The sequence below is a fragment of the Aquarana catesbeiana genome, linkage group LG05 (genome assembly GCF_042186555.1).
Source record: "Aquarana catesbeiana isolate 2022-GZ linkage group LG05, ASM4218655v1, whole genome shotgun sequence".
NCBI classification, from domain to species: domain Eukaryota; kingdom Metazoa; phylum Chordata; class Amphibia; order Anura; family Ranidae; genus Aquarana; species Aquarana catesbeiana.
Window position 1 is genome coordinate 58,959,903 of NC_133328.1, and position 15,433 is coordinate 58,975,335.

Genomic DNA, 15,433 nt, shown 5'->3' on the forward strand with positions numbered 1-15,433 from the left:
TGCCTAGGACTATTGTGTTTGCAGTAACAGGTGGTGAAACGCACACATTGACAAAATGCACATTAGCACACAAATGCACAAGTACACACCTGCACCGCAGAACCGCACAACCCACCCTGCCCTGTATTGTGGTCACTGTGTTGAAGGTCCATTTTTTGTCCATTATCGTGCATTAGGCAGCTTCCCCAAAGCAATGCATGTTAATTTGCAATTTATTTTTTTTTTACCCCCATGAGTCACTGCTCATGGATTACAAATAGCATTCATTACTATATGCTCCTGATTCAGCATGCTGCCATTGTGACTGTGGGCATCTGAAGCCCGCTAGTACTCTCTTCTGGATTAGATGCAGCTGGCTACCCAGTATGCACCTCCTGATCTCGCGCATGCGCAGTGGGGACGAATTGTGGCAATGCGAAATAATGCGATGCAAGCTGTGGGGAATGCCCAATGACTCCTGGGATTGATGACAAAGCAATCCCAGGAGCCAATGACAAAGCCGAAATGACGCACCTCGCCGTGGCGAGGTAGGATGGAGGTGCAACTTAAAGACTCCAGGAGAGGTACAAAATGACAAAAAATGACAAAAAAAATAAACAATATCCGAAAATGAATGGAGGTGCGGTCATCTATAATTAACCACTTCACGCCAAATCACGTACCTGTACGTCATTTGGTTGAAGTGGTTATAACAGGGTGATGCCTGAAGCTACAGGCATCATCCTCGTACCGTTTTTTAGAGCTAAGGGTCGGCTCTCTCACGATGACAACTGATGCAGCTAATGAGCCACTTGTCCGTTATCATACGGAGTGGGCGGGGACAATCCGCCGCTCTTTTAGACCCCAGATTCCTCCATAAAGAGTACCTGTCACAGCCTATTACTGTCACAAGGGATGTTTACATTCCTTGTGACAGCAATAAAAGTGATCAGACTTTTTATTTTATTTTTTTAAAGGGTCAGTGCTAAATTAAATTCTTCTTTTTATATAAAGCGCCCCCCCCCCCAAAGAAAACACATACGTAAGTCGTACCCGCACACATGTGAGGTATCACCGCAATCGTTAGAGTAAGAGCAAAAATTCTAGCAAAAGACCTCCTCTGTAACTCTAAACAGGTAACCGTTACAATTTTTTAAACATCGCCTATGGAGATTTTTAGGTACCATAGTTTGTCGCCATTCCACAAGTGCATGCAATTCTAAAGCGTAACATGTTAGGTATCTATTTACTCAGCGTATGATCATCTGTCACAATATGTAAAAAAATGGACTAACTTTAAAGTTTTTTATTTTTTAATTCAAATAAGTGTATTTTTTCCCCAAAAATTGCATTTGAAAGACCGCTGCACAAATACCATATGACATAAAATATTGCAACAATGGCCATGTTATTCTCTAGAGTCTTTGCTAAAAAAAATATATATATATATATATATATATAAACGTTTGGGGGTTCTAAGTAATTTTCGAGCAAAAAATACTGATTTTAACTTGTAAGCAACAAGTGTCAAAAATAGGCTTGGTCCAGAAGTGGTTAAAGCATTGTTGTGATTTAGCCTCCGCTTTTTAATGAAACATTTTGTAATTCTAGGTTTTAGCAGCCTCTTGGGTTGCATTTCAGTTATATTTAAAACAAGTCTGAAAATAAAATAAAAATGAAAACAAAAGAAATTAGCCCAATAAAAGACAAAATAAAAATAGTAGCATTTGCTGTAATGTTCATCCTCACTTCCAATACTTTTTGTCCACCACTAGATGTCCTCAGCATCATTCAACCTGCTTACTCTGGGTCTGAGTTATTCTGGATCAGTCCTAGCCAATGACTGGTTAGTGAAAGGAGAAAGCAGCACAGCGATAAGCTCATCTCTCTGTCACTCTCCTCTCTCCTCCTATCAGCATATGTCTTTTCAGCACATGAACTGATTTGCTCCTTCTATTTCTTATTACACCCACAGTCTGATCTCTGTTAACCACTTGAGCTCCAAAATATTTTACCCCCTTCATGACCAGGCCATTTTTTGCTATTCAGCACTGCACTACTTTAACTGGTAATTGCCCAGTCATGCAACGCTGTACCCAAACAAAATTGATATACTTTTTTTTCACACAAATCGAGATTTCTTTTGGTGGTATTTGATTGCCAGTGGGTTTTTTATTTTTTGCAATATAAATGACCGAAAATTATGAAAAGAAAAAAAAAACCTCAATATTTTTTACTTTCTGCTAGAGAATATAGCTAATAAAACATTTTAAAAAATCAAATTTCTTCATATATTTTGACCAAAATGTATTCTGCTACATAGCTTTGATAAAAAACAAATCCCAATAAGTTTATGTTTATTGGTTTGTGCAAAAAATGTATAGCGTCTACAAACTATGTTATATATACTGGAATTTTTTTTGTCTTTTTTTTTTACTGCTAATGGCAGTTATTAACAACTTATAATGGGACCGTGATAGTGCAGTGAACAATCTAACAATGACACGGGGGGGGGGGGGGGGGACTGACTAATTGCCACTGACATTTAGACCCCTTTCACACTTGGGCGTTTTTCAGGCGTTTTAGCGTTAAAAAAAAGCGCCTGAAAGAAGCCTCATCTGCAATCTCAATGTGAAAGCCCGAGTGCTTTCACACTGGGATGCTGCGCTGGCAGGAATTAAAAAAAAGTCCTGCAAGCAGCTTCTTTGCAGCGCTTTTGTGTTTTTGTCACTGGGCTGGGTGCGCCAATGGCGCAAGCCCTTTTACACTGCCAGCGCCCGAAAAACGCCTGAAAAACGCCCCAGTGTGAAAGGGGTCTTAGGCGGCGCTTTACCAGCGTTTTTCGGGCGCCACTAGGGGGCAATCAAGGGGTTAAGTGTAGGGCTGCAACTAACGATTATTTTCATAATCGATTAGTTGGCCGATTATTGTTTCGATTAATCGATTAATCGGTTAATAAACGTAAAAAAAAGTGTGGTGTATAATTTAGTTAATATGTAAAGTTTAAAAAAAAAAAGGCAATTTATTCTTAAATATCTCTATGCAATGGTAAATATAAACAACCAACTATATGGTTGGGGAGCAAAATATCTAATCCACTCTGAGAATAACAGACAGAATATACTGTATATACTATTAGAAGAGAAATACTGTATATACTATTAGAGGAGAGATACACTGTATATACTATTAAAGGGTGAATCTGGTAAATATCATCAGACTCCGATATCAAATTTTTTTTATTTAAAAAAACAATGTCTAACTTAAAAAAAAAGTAATTTTAACGGGAAAATGTAGAAATAATAGAAAACTTCTTGGTGAAAGGAATTATCAGACAGTGTATGTGGTTTTCGTTCAGAAATTACATTCATTTTAAAAACAGAATGTTAAAAAGAAGTGAAAATTTCAAACATTCTTTCATTCAGCGAATGTACCAAGATTTTTCGTATGAATATTCTCGTCTGAAAATTGATCTGTGTGGCCAGCATAAGACTCGGTACACACCTATGCAGTTTGCTTTTGATCTGTTTCTGCAGTGCTTTTTGCTGTGCGTTTTTATTTTTGCGCACGTGATTTTGCTGCGATTTGCATTTTTTCATTTTTTTGTTTGGCCAATTTGTTGTTGGGCAATTAAAAAACACAAATTGCTGCAAAATTGCATTACATGCGTTTCTGCAGCTTCTCTATTGAAGTATATTCCTTTGAAGTATATTGAACCAAAAAAGCACCGTTTTGCATTAAAAAAAGTCCCTGACCTTTTCCAAATAAGCAGTGGCTGAAAAAAGCATAGATGTGAACGGGTCCCATAGGAGACCATGTAAATGAACTGTAGTGCATTTCTGCAAAAAACACCAAAAAACACATAGACGTGAACCAGGTCTAAGACGTTTATTAACATAATGGGGTTATAAAAAACTAAAATTAGCCTTATAGTACAAAAAAAGCAGATAATCACTACTGTAAGGGTTTTTTTTTACTGTAGAACTGTGAAAGTAATATTTACAGTAACGATTATTTGCTCTTTTTGTACTATAAAGGGCTCATTTAAGTTTTTTTTAACCCCATTATGTTACTGGCCGATTAATCGATTATGAAAATAGTAATCGATTAATTTCATAATCGATTAGTTGTCGATTAATCGATTAGTTGTTTCAGCCCTAGTTAAGTGTGTTTTAGGTAATGATTCTAACTGTGGGGGGGATGAGCTACTATACATATGACAGCGATCACTGCTCCCGATGACAGGGAGCAGTGATCTCTGTCATATCACTAGGAAGAACGGGGAAATGCCTTGTTCACATAGGTATCTCCCCGTTCTTCCGCTCTGTGACATGATCGCGGGCTCCCGGCGGACATCAGGTCCGCGGGACCCGCGGTCATGGAGCACGTGGCGGGCATGCCCAGAATGCCGCATCTTAAAGGGGGCGTACCTGTACGCCCTTTTGCCCACCCGTGCCATTCTGCCGACGTATATCGTCATGCGGCGGTCGGGAAGGGGTTAAGCCATGTTATAAAAATGATAGGAAAAGGACCAAACTTAATGCAGAGAGATGGAATACCTTTGCCAGGCAGATCCCTTAAAAACGTGCAGCCGCCTGTGTAGTGATACACCAAGTGTGTGTGACTCAATGAGACGCCGAGCCAGCGTGCCTATGTATGCACGTCCCGTCTGTGATCAACCAATCGGCATAAGATCCGAGTTAACGTGATCCAGACCGGTCATAGAACGTCAACTGCGCATGCGCCCAGCCTACATAGACGCGTCCGCGCAGTAGATGGTAACACAGCGAGTGGCCGACGGGCAGTGACCTAAAGGGGACCAGGAGTGAGGACAGACCGCCTCCCAACTGGTCCTCTGCGCCCCACACGTTGTTTCACGCATTTACAATTGTTTTGTGCATGCCAAAAAAACACAACATTTTCTTTTTAACGCATTGGAGGACTGCTGTGCATAGATCTGAATAGGCCTGTATGCATAATCCAGTTAAACTGGCTGGTGGTGAGGGGGGGGGGGGTTTATGAACAGAAATTAATCCACGGTACAATGGATCCACCACCGCCCCCCCTTTAAATAAAGTGAATTCTAGCAAGAATAATTTTTCCACTTTTCATCGGAGTTAATTTTTAACTTTCACAGTTCACTGATGATTTCACAGTCTGATATTGATAGCGTGGCAAACACAGCTCTAAGGTTACAATAAGGTGGTGCTGTGAAGCTGCAGATAAAGTTACAGCATGCCGTACAGCCTCTGGCAGTTTTCTTCGTAACTCTGGTTGTACAGGTTTTATTTGTCAGAAAATACCTTCATTCATTTGCATAAAAGAAAAAAAAAAAAACAGAGCAGGGTGCCTCCCTGTTGTGTGACATTATGACCCCGGGCAGATTCACATGACTGGAGTTGTACAGTGCTTGCTGAGGACTTGTTTTATATTTTAAGCTCTGTTTAAAGCAACCCTGTCACTAGAAAAAAAAATTAAAAGGCCCCCTACAAAGGCGTGTGTTCATACTTACCTCTCCCACCATCCATCCCACCTATTGGAAAGATTCAAGTGCCTGAAGATTCTTCAGAATCTGACACTTCCTGAAGTGTCAATTTCTTGGTTCCCCCATTGCACTCTATGGTTCCTCCTGCTGGCCCTTACGCCACTACAGGGCACAGGAGAGACAAAGCATAGACTACTGAGTGCTGAGGGGGACTAGGCTCCCAGAATGTGCTAGATGCTAAAAATTCATCAAACAGCTGTATCTCTCCAGTACAGGGCAGATGGGGGGGGGGGGGGGGGGCAGTGGAAGAGATGGGTGTGAACCCACTTTTTTGTAGGAGGCACTTATTTTTATTTTAGGTACAGAGTCACTTTAAGTTTTTCTTTAAATCCCTCCCACCTTTAATAGTAGCCAGTAAGTACTCGCCTTTCCCAGCCAAACTCCAGTCCGATCACTAGAACTGGTCCCTCAAAGTCAGCTGGAAAGCTGACACTTCCGGGAGGGTCGATTCCTGGGTCCCCCAAAGTTCTAACTGGTTTCTCCCTCTGACCTCACGTCACCACTCTCTTCTGCAGTCAGAGGGAGGAACCACTGAGGGCCTCGGGAGATCCAGAAGATCGACCCTCCCGGAAGTGTCAGTTTTCCAGCTGACTTCCACAGACCAGTTCTAGTGATTGGAGCAGAGTTCAATGGAGCGCACACTGAGAAAGGTAAGTATGTACCGGTGTCGAAAATAAACCAAGGGCTGCTTCTTTACTAGAAACTCAAATACCTGTATTCTTTCTTATAAATCAGTCAGTGTACAATTACCTCAATAATTGAACTCATATATATCTGTGCATAAACACTAAATAATATAGAGTGCCAGTGCAGCAATCTTAAAGCAGCAGAGTTCCACCCATTTAAAAGTCAGCAGCTGCAAAAAGTGTAGCTGCTTGCTTTTAATAATCGAACACTTACCTGTCCCACAGTCCAGCGATACGGGCGAACAAAGCCCTGCTCATCTCCCCCTCCTCTCTGCAGTGCCAGCATTGTCACTGTGGGCACCTGGCTGTGGCTTCACAGCCGGGCACGCACTGCGCATGCGCGAGCCGTGAATGGCCAGGCAATCTGCTAGGACCTGTGACGTGTCCCAGAAGATTGCAGAGAGGGAGGGGTGAACTTCCTTCCGGCACCGCAGAGCCCTGGGAAGGAAGTGGGAGCTGGGTGCCTCTAAAAAGAGGGTATCCTCCCCCCCCCAAAAAAATGATATGCCGAATGTGGCATGTCAGGGGGTCACCAACACTTAAAGCGGAAGTTTCATTTTTGAGTGGAACTCGGCTTTACTTCATATAGTCCATAAGTGCATACAAAGTGAAAGTACTGATCGGTCCTTCAAGTGAATATCGTGGTGCCGCGCTCCCCGCCTGTATTCCCCACTCACCCACAGTTAAGGTCAGACTGGCATGTAAGTATCCTGGCGTGATATAGATGAATATACACCCCTCTCCTCCGATTATGGGGTCCTCAGCGATACAGTATGTTTATGTTCATGGTATAAGGGTCAACAAAAGAGAGATCTCCATAGCTTAATATCGTAGGTTTATTTAAAAAATGAAAAGAAATTACACTTACAAAAAAAGTAATAATTCGAGCATGTATATGGAGTCAGATCACCGCCTCGGTGTGTGTTCCAATTACCAGAAATGACGTCACTACTAGTCCCTGCTTGACGCATTTCGCCCCTCCCACTGGGCATCTTCCGAAGTATATACTGGCACCTTGTGTCGCCTTCTTCCCGTTAGGCCAGATTACATTATACATACAGTACAGTGTGCTAGTACTATTTTCATTTTTTTTTTCTTTAATAGCTTTGCATTTAATACAGTATGGACATCATGCAAGTCAACAAACTACTTACCACAATAAAACAATCCTCTTCATGCGTCATTTTTATAGGAGTCGTTATGAACAGACATAATAGGGCCACAGTTGTAGCGGAAGCCTGCATAAAACATTAACAGCGGGTACCCTTTACATTGTAACAGAAAGAGAGATTATGGAACACTGGCGTTCTGAGTAGGAAGAATACAGCGTGTGCTAGTTTTATTTTATATTTGAAGAACGTTAGAAAGTTTTATGAAGACCATTTAACATGTCATTAAATATTTTTAAATGCTATTTGCATAATTACCTGAAAGTCCCTGCATACCAGAAAGCAGGCTGTGAATGGATGTGTCAGAATCTTTTTTCATACTATATAGCACTGTCAGTGTAACATGTTTCAGACACTGGGGACCAGAGGGGAAGGTATGTGGACAGGCTTACAGGTGGGGGAAGGGATAATAATTGATTATACAGTCAGCAGGCTGAACAAGCTGTAATTACAAGCAGACAATCTCTATCACTATTGAGAAAACTGATTTGAAAAAGTTCCCTGCAAAATAAGATTTTTTAAATACTAAGACCCCTTTCACATTTGTGCCACTTGCCGTGCAATTTTGGACCCCAAGGTCACATGACAAGCCACACCCCATGTTCCCCAATGAGTACCGTTGATACCCGTACCACTTAAAGTCCCAACGACTTTAAATTAGTTCCTGTTCTACTTTGGTCCAACTTTTATGCAACTTGAGGGCCATAGACTTCAATGTAAACCCTCAAAAGTCACATGAAAGTTGCACCTGCATGATATACATATTTTAACATGTATTGGATATATTATTTCATGATGATGTATGCACCAAGTTTTTAGCAATGTATAATAAAAAACTTTATTTTTTTAACATATCCTTATATATTTGAGGTCCTCTAAAGTCCCTTTGTTTTGGGGGGTACCTTGTTTGTTTGCATGATATACATGAGACTTGTGTGCAACTTTGTAGAGCACAATCACATTGGTCAAAGCCAAAGCCGCACTCACCCAAAGTCGCATCAAGTCGCTCTGTAAAGTTGCAATGGAAAACCTATGATTTTGAAGTCACACAAGTGTGAATGGACTCAGGTGGAGGTGAGCCCTCAATTTGCTGTTTTGAAGAGCTACGACCTCCGGAAGCACCTTTACATCCATCACGCTTCTGGGTGTCTCGGTTGCTGCATCACCCACTGCATACTATGGTACCATCTACCTGCCCCTACTTCATTACTGTGTCTGATATTAAGGTAGATTCCAAGAGATGGAACCACAGAGCATGGCGGGGAAGCAAACATAAGACAAGTGTGAGGGATGCTGGAGAATCTTTGGGCAGTGTAGTTCTTGAAGATAGTGAACATCTGAGTCGGTACCTGATGGAGACATTAGTATCTTTTGCAGAAGACCTTGTCAATAATTTCCCTGATAGCAACAGGGTGACTTTGAAATGTGCCTGCATGCTTACAGCACTAATAATCTCACACCCAAAAATGTAATATATTGCAGCTTACCAATCATTAGATGTGGTGGCTGCATTCATTTTATTTCCTTTGGCTTTTTCCCCCTCTGTTTTCACCTGGAGATCTGGCCTGTAACACACCTCTAGTATTAGTGAGACACAACTCTGGAGGAATGAGCACAGGGGGCACAGCAGACAGCAGCATTGTCAGTCTGGGAGGGGGGGGGAGTGGTAATTGTATTAGCAGATTTATAACTCACACTTTATAAGCAGTTACAGCAACTGTTTTTTTTCCTTTTGGGATACAGATTTTGCATGAATAAATAACAGCTGATCATTTAAAATACCCCCGTCAGTGTTGAATTGTCTGTCTCATCCGTGTAAATTGATACAGTCTGCTGTATGTGACATTTTGTGCTGCAAAAAACAGACTTGCTGGCTGGATTTTTTAGATGACAATAAAAGAAAGCCTAAAAAAGAAAACGAATGCAGTAGTCACAGCTATGATTTGGTTCTACTCTAAAAAGCTACAATATAATAATTGTTGATTGTGGGTTTAATGCTGCTTTACCCACCAATTATAATTTAGGTTAAAGCGGTTGTATTGGCCGCTTGGTGATTTTTACTTACAGGTTAGCCTATAATAAGTCTTACCTGTAGGTAAAAAGAACATCTCCTAAACCTGCATGGTTTAGGAGATATTGACCCTGCATGCAGCCACTGACGTCAGCAGCGCACACGTTCTGCAGGTCCAGTGTATCCTGCCAGAACTTGCCGAAACGGAGGGCTCCCGCACTCATGTGACGTCATTACGGCTCCTGCCAATCACAGCGCCGGAGCGTGCGAACCCCAGAGAAACGTCGAGAGAACATGTCAGCTCCCTCAGCAGTGACCGGGTGCGCTGCGGGAGCTTTGTTCTAAGGCAAGTATTTCATAATGTGCTAGTATGCAATGCAGTTTTTTTTTGGGGGGGGGTTCCTGTGATTTACTACAGCTTTAAAGCAGACCCATACTCAGTTTTTTTTATTGTAATCATCACCCTTGGTGAGACTAAGGTTCCCTCTTTAAGGCCTGATTCACACTCATGCATTTCTGTTGCGCTCAGGCTGCAGTGGCATCTAAATGGTTCCTGGCGGTATTATGCAGTCAGTCCCCACAGTTAAAACACACACATAAAATTGTCATACAAATCATGAAACCTATTCAATAACAGCACTACAGTACATGATGAAAATTTATTGCAGTGCCTTCTGGGGACCATAGACATAAATGGTAATGCAGTATGATGCACATATAGAGCATGCTAATGTAGTATACCATACAACCAGCAGACTGTTTTCTTTGTATTTACTTCTTGCAGGTAAAAGCATGCAAAACACATGCATGGTAATGCAGAAAAAACATGCATGAAGGTTGGATGCGCTGAAAGAACGTGTATTGAAATAATGCAAAGACAGTTAACAATAAACCCAGTGGGAAGACAGCCTAACCAGGAACACTCACGGGTCCAACAGCGTGTAGAGAACAGGTTTTAGCCAAACTGACGGCGCCTGTTTCAGCCTGGTTGTCTCATGCCCAAACAGGAAGATATCCAGAGAAGTTGTGAGTCCTAAGCTTTCCCCCCCTCCTCATTTTCCCTGCAGCTAGTTCTGTCCCTACCAGGCGGGGTAACTGTCCCCACTCTACCCACTTGCAAAATACGTGCCAAGCCTCGGAGCCAGGGCCTTAAATAGGCTCTGCCTGACCCAACATGGCTGCTAGAGTCACATAAAGTGGCAGCATCCAATTGGATATCTTCCCCAGTGACCCAGGAAACTATAGAGGAGCTATGTTCCTCTTGACTTCCTCTTCAACTGCAACGCTGCTGCAGGCGAGCGCCACCTACAGTGGGGAAAGTAGACTGCACCTGCCTACAAACTAATCTGATGACATATGATAATGCAGATTAAAGCGGAGGTTCACCCACACCGCCAAAAAAAAAAAATATTAAAAGCCAGCAGCTACAAATATTGCAGCTGCTGACTTTTAATACATGGCCACTTACCTGTCCCAGGGTCCAGCGATGTCGGCAGGGGACGCCGAGAACCCGCTCGGTTCTCGGCAGCTGCCGCCGCCATCCTAGGTGAGGGAATCAGGAAGTGAAGCGTTGCGGCTTCAATTCTCGGTTCCCTACTGCGCGTCCCTAGTGGTCCCCGCTCTCTCCTGGGAGCTGTGTGTTCCCAGCAGACAGCGCGGTCGGGACGGGAAGAGGCATAGACTCCCATGGGAGACAGGTATCTGCACCCCCCTCCCCCCTGAAAGGTGTCAAATGTGACACCGGAGGGGGGGAGGGTTCCGAAAAGCGGAAGTTCCATTTTTGTGTGGAACTCCGCTTTAATTACTTCCAGACCGCCCACCGCACATATACTGCGGCAGGGTGGCCCGGCTGCGCGAACCCATGTACCTGTACGCCAGTCCATGCATTAGATACAGTGGGCATGCGCCCACCGCGAGCAGCAGGAGCTCCCCCGCAGGTCGAGTGGACTCGTAGGTGTACGTTGGCTCCTCCAAGAGCCATAGCAGGCGCGCGCCCGCTGCACGGCAGGGGGACCCGATGCGCGTGGCTAGCGGTCGTGATGTCTGACGGAAAGAGAGCCAGAATGGGGATCTGTCATTGTAAACAAACAGATCCCCGTTCTGACAGGGGAGGATAGAGAGATCGTCTGTTCCTAGTAATCAGGAACAGCGATCTCTCTCCTCCTCCAGTCCCCCCCCCACAGTTAGAAACACACATGAGGGAACACATTTAACCCCTTGATCGCCCCCTAGTGTTAACCCCTTCCCTGCCAGTGACATTTACACAGTAATCAGTGCATTTTTATAGCACTGATCGCTGTATAAATGTCAATGGTCTCAAAAAGTGTCAAAAGTGTCCGATATGTCCGCCGCAAATCGCAGATCTCCGCCATTAGTAAAAAAAAATTATAATAATAAAAATGCCATAAATCCATCCCCTATTTTGTAAACACTATAACTTTTGCGCAAACCAATCAATATACACTTAATGCAATTTAAAAAAAAAAAAATGTACCAAAAATATGTAGAAGAGTACATATTGGCCTGAATTGATGAAGAATTTTTTTTTTTTTTTTGGATATTTATTATAGGAAAAAATAAAAAATATAGTTTTTTTTCAAAATTGACGCGCATTTTTTGTTTATAGCACAGAAAATTAAAAAACGCAGAGGTGATCAAATACCACCAAAAGAAAGCTCAATTTGTGGCAAAAAAAGGACGTCAATTTTGTTTGGGTACAGCTTCGCATGACTTGCGCAATTGTCAGATAAAGTGACACGGTGCCGTATCGCAAAAAATGGCCAGGTCATGAAGGGGGAAAATCTTCCGGTCTGTAAGTGGTTAAAGAAAGCGGAAGTGACGTGGTTCGATTTTCTCCCGAGTTGCCTATTTTGTCAGGACACTGGTCCTTGCTGAACTGGCCGAATATCGATCCATCTATGGCCAGCTTAACCAGACAGGGGTTCTAAACCACCTCTATTCTATCCAAAACTAAACAAAAAAAAGTTCTTCCTTTAAAGGGGAAGTCCAGCCTGAGTTCGTTTGGCTGGGCTTCTCCTATGGATCACAAGGGTGTAATTCGTTTTGCGCTCCTGTGACCCGTATTTAGCAGAGAGCGGACTGAAATCCGCTCTCTGCTGACGTCACCAGGATCAGTCCAGGCACCACGTCATCCCGACTCTGAAAGTCTGGATCCGCCAGCTGCCTGGACTGATAGCCGTCTCAGCCTCTCAGCGAGCCGCAGAGACAGCCGCTCCCCAGCCCTCCACATCTCAGCACTCCAGTGAATGTGGAGGAGCAAAGCAGGAGAGCTGCTGATTGACAGGCAGCAGCTCTCTGCTCAGGGAGCCGTGAGAACTGAGCCATCAGCGATGTTCGATCGCTCAGTTCTCAGTGCATAGACGCCGGGGGGGACAGATGCAGCATCCACCTAGGTGAGTATAAAACTGCAATAACCCCCAAACCCATACTTCTCTCTTAAATACACAAAAGTATGTGCTGATGTAATAACCAGGCGAAGGAGTTAAAAAGTTTCCCTGCCATTGATAATGGAGATTTGTTGAGTGTTATATAGTTAACAGAGGAGAGGATCAGACAAAGTAACATCAAAGCAGAAGCAGCGATGAGGTTTGCATGCCCCTTAGCATCACTCTTCTGTGCATTAGTCATCTCTGTGCATTTATCTGGATGTCTGTGCTCTGGTGGCGAGGAGGGGAGAGGATCCCTCTTCTTGTTTAGGTGATCTGGATTCCAGCCTTTGCTCTTTTATGGGCAGAAGTGATTTAGTGAATTTGCACACTTTAACTCCACCTCCTCCTATTCACTGTGTTTCACCCATGAAAAACCAGTAATGAGACACTCAGGAGAGCTCTGTGCTGTAACATCCGGCAACCTGCTATTAGGATCCAGCTGAACGTGTAGACACAAGACTCCATGGCTGTGCATTGAAGCCTCGGCCAACGCTGAGGGTCCTGACATGGAACAACGGGTGCCCCTGGCAGAGAAGAAGCCAAGGACGGAGAAAAGATTTGTGTCACTCTGCTGTGCAGGAAGCAGACCCCAGACAGGCATCAGCAAGGTAGAACTTGGGCAATAAAACTTGTAAATGTTTAACTTGGGGAACAACTCACCTGAAGCTTCAGTTATGGGTGGATATTGGGGAGCTTCCTTCATGGTTCTCAGAGGGACTCCGGCAGAGAGAGATCTACTTTCTGGAGTTCCCTTCTCTGTGGGATATTTATTTAGGGATGAGATATTTATGACATTTTAGACTCACGAGATTAACCACTTCTTGACAACCTTCTCATTTGTGAAATAGTTAAAGTCTCAATGGTACAGGTATGGCTACTGTCATCAAAATGTCGATCTGATCCTACTAGGCAAGAAGGAATGTGAGCCCAAAAAATGGAACTGGGGGAGTGAGACCCCCTTTATAATGGCTGGAGGGCCAAGAACAAAGGTACAAATATCTTGCCGCTAGAGTCCTTATATATAAGGTTTTAGGAAAGGCACCTTACTAGTTTTGTGAGCATTGATGTTTTCATCCCACCAGAGAAATATTTTGACAATGTTTTGTTTATATAGCGCTAACAGTTTGCACAGTGCTTATCAATCTAAAGGGAGACAGTACAGTTACAATGCAATACAATAGGGGGTTGAGAGGACCCTGTGCATAAGAGCTTACAATCTAATAGATTGCATTCAGTTTAGTTCTTTAAAATATTTTATACCTGCATTTCAATCTGCAAAAAAAATTAAAAAAATTGTCCCCTAAGAGAAAGGGACTTTAGTTGTTGGGGAACAAAGTCTCAGTGTGCATTACTTGAATAGAATAATATGTACAGGTACATATGTTTTTGCTAGAGCTTATTATAAGTTTGACAGCTGGTTCACACCAGAGTTGCACAGGAATGGCGTCGGTGTTCGTGTGCAATTCCTGTGCATTACCCTGCAGTACGATTTGGCGGCCTATTCATTTAGCGCATGCATTGGCTGTATTACTGTATTGGCACTCGCACCAGATTACAAAGGCAGTGCACTTTGAAAGCGGTGTGGAAAACGCGCTCAGAGCGTGCTTTTTCTGCACCTCATTTTGGTGTGAAGATTTTGTTCTATTTTAAATGTCTCACTGCTTAAAGAACCTACAAGTACATACTCTCTTCCAGATAGTACCAGAATCATGATGTCATTACCAAAGTATTGTCACAATCCAATTTGCAGTGCTAGAGATGTAATATAAGTACTTCTACTCGTCTACATATTTATATTGGCCCCAGATGTTTCAGTGTTTTTACGACAGAATGGGACCTTTTATGTTTTATGTCAACTAAAGACATGCTAAATGAAGCATTGACTATCTTTACACTCAATCCTGAATTCCAGCAAAAATTCTTATTCCTAGTTCCTTCTCTGAGAAAGTAGAAAATACCTGAATGTGAAAGAAATATATGAAAATGCTGCAGGGAAAGTTCAGATGGTGGAAATTTTATGTGGCAAATGGTTTTTAACAGTTGCTGTATATAAGCCAAGGAGTTTAGTTTCTTCTTAAAGTAGATATGAAATCTAATGAAAGTGAAGATTTGCTATCTTTATAGAGAACATCTACAAATGTTAATTGTGCCTATGTGGTACCCTTAAAGCTGAGGATTAGGTATGACTTTTATAGCACTGTTACATTAGTCTTGCATGGACCAATGTAAGGCAGGCCATATATTATTTTATTTATTTTTTAATTTTTTTAAGGTACTTATATAGCCCAGTCAATTTACGCAGCACTCTACATATACATTCACATCAGTCATGCTATTTTCTTTCTGTCCACCATGGATGGAAAGAAAAAAAATAGTTTGATTCCTCCATCAACAGTCAGTGTTCATAGCAGAATCACTCCCGTGGTGCTATTGTGCTCTGCCAGCAGGGAGCTTTCCCTTCCAGCAGAACACAACAATTAGCATTCCCCCTGAAGAAGACACGTGATTCCCTGTGTCGACACGTGTTGGGGAGGGGACAGGACAGTGTTTGGCAGCAGCTGGAGCTCTACACTGATATCCGCTACACTGATTGA

At 42.8% G+C, this 15,433-nt stretch overlaps 1 protein-coding gene across 13 annotated transcripts in view; it reads left to right on the forward strand.

Moving 5' to 3' along the window:
- The window catches only part of KIAA1217 (KIAA1217 ortholog), a 901,007-nt gene that overhangs the window by 539,230 nt on the left and 346,344 nt on the right, over positions 1-15,433 (forward strand). Inside the window, exon 1 of one of the 13 annotated variants that reach the window (XR_012244380.1) lies at positions 13,202-13,447. The exons of the other annotated variants lie outside the window; for them this stretch is intronic. The gene's annotated coding sequence lies outside the window, so the exon portion shown is untranslated. Of the gene's footprint in view, positions 1-13,201; positions 13,448-15,433 lie in introns of those variants that run through there. 13 annotated transcript variants of the gene reach the window in all.